The sequence below is a fragment of the Orycteropus afer genome, unplaced genomic scaffold (genome assembly GCF_000298275.1).
Source record: "Orycteropus afer afer isolate SDZICR_OR568_19922 unplaced genomic scaffold, OryAfe1.0 scaffold00129, whole genome shotgun sequence".
In the NCBI taxonomy this organism is placed as follows: Eukaryota; Metazoa; Chordata; class Mammalia; order Tubulidentata; family Orycteropodidae; genus Orycteropus; species Orycteropus afer.
This window is the reverse complement of record NW_006921716.1, coordinates 469,851-471,097: the sequence shown is the minus strand read 5'-3', so window position 1 is coordinate 471,097 and position 1,247 is coordinate 469,851.

Sequence of the window (1,247 nt, the reverse complement as noted above, 5' to 3'; positions counted from 1 at the left end):
TTTTTTCTTATTGTTGGAGATGTTGGTATAAAGTGTTGATTTTGGCTCTTTCTTCTTTTTTGATGTGTGGATTTATTGCTATAAATTGTCCTCTGATCACTGCTTTTGCTATGCCTCCAAGATTTTGGTATGTTGTGTTTTCAATCTCATTTGATCCAAGGAATTTTTGAATTTCATTTTTTTTAAATTTCTTGTCTTACCCAGTCTTTCTTAAGGAGGTTGTTGTTCAGTTTCCATGTGTTTGCTGTTTTTCCATTGATCTTCCTATTGTTGATTTCTAATTTGATAGCATTATGATCTGAGAAGATGTTTTCCAGTATTTCAATGTTTTTAAATTTATTAAGACTGTTTTATGACCTAACATATGGTTTATTCTGGAGAATGTTCCACGTGCACTGGAAAATAATGTATATTGTGCTGTTATTGGGTGAAGTGCTCTGTCAAAGTCTATAAGGTCAAGTTGGTGGATTGTATTGTTTGGCTCTTCTACATCTTTTCAGAGTTTCTTTCCAGTTGTTCTATCTTTAATTGAAACTGGTATATTAAAGTCTCCTACTATGACCGTGGAGTCATCTATTTGCCTTCTCAACTGTTTTAAAGTCTGATTTATGTATTTTGGGGCCCTTTCATTGGGTTCCTAGATATTTATTATGGTTATATCTTCTTGTTCAGTTGATTCTTTAATCAGTATATAATGTCCTGCCTTGTCTTGTATGGTGGCTTTTGTCTTAAAGTCAGTTTGATCAGAAATTAATATTACCACTCTTGCTGTTTTCTGGTTTCCATTTGCTTGATATATCTTTTTTAAAGCTTTGATTTTTAGTCTGTTTTTGTCTGTGTCTCTAAGGTGTGTCTCTTGTAGATAGCATATTGATGGGCTTTGTTTTCTTATCCAATCTGCAACTCTCCACCTCTTGAGTGGTGAATTTAATCCGTTAACATTCAGTGCATTTATCAACAAGTATGAATTGGTTGCTGTCATTTTGTTATTTGTTTTTTCATGGTGTTCCTGGTTTCTTTGCTCCATATAATTTTTTGTGCTGAATTTATTATGAGTCATGTTATCATTTCCTTTGTTGCTATTGTTTTCGTATTTGCTGAATATTTGTGCTTCTCCTCTTTTTTTTTTTTTTATTATGATGTGAAGGTTTCTCATTTTTCTTTGAGGTTACCCTGTGATTTATAATTTTTCTCCCGAGTTTAGAACAGTCCATATTATCTAGCAACTCTCTTGACTTCCTTGCCAT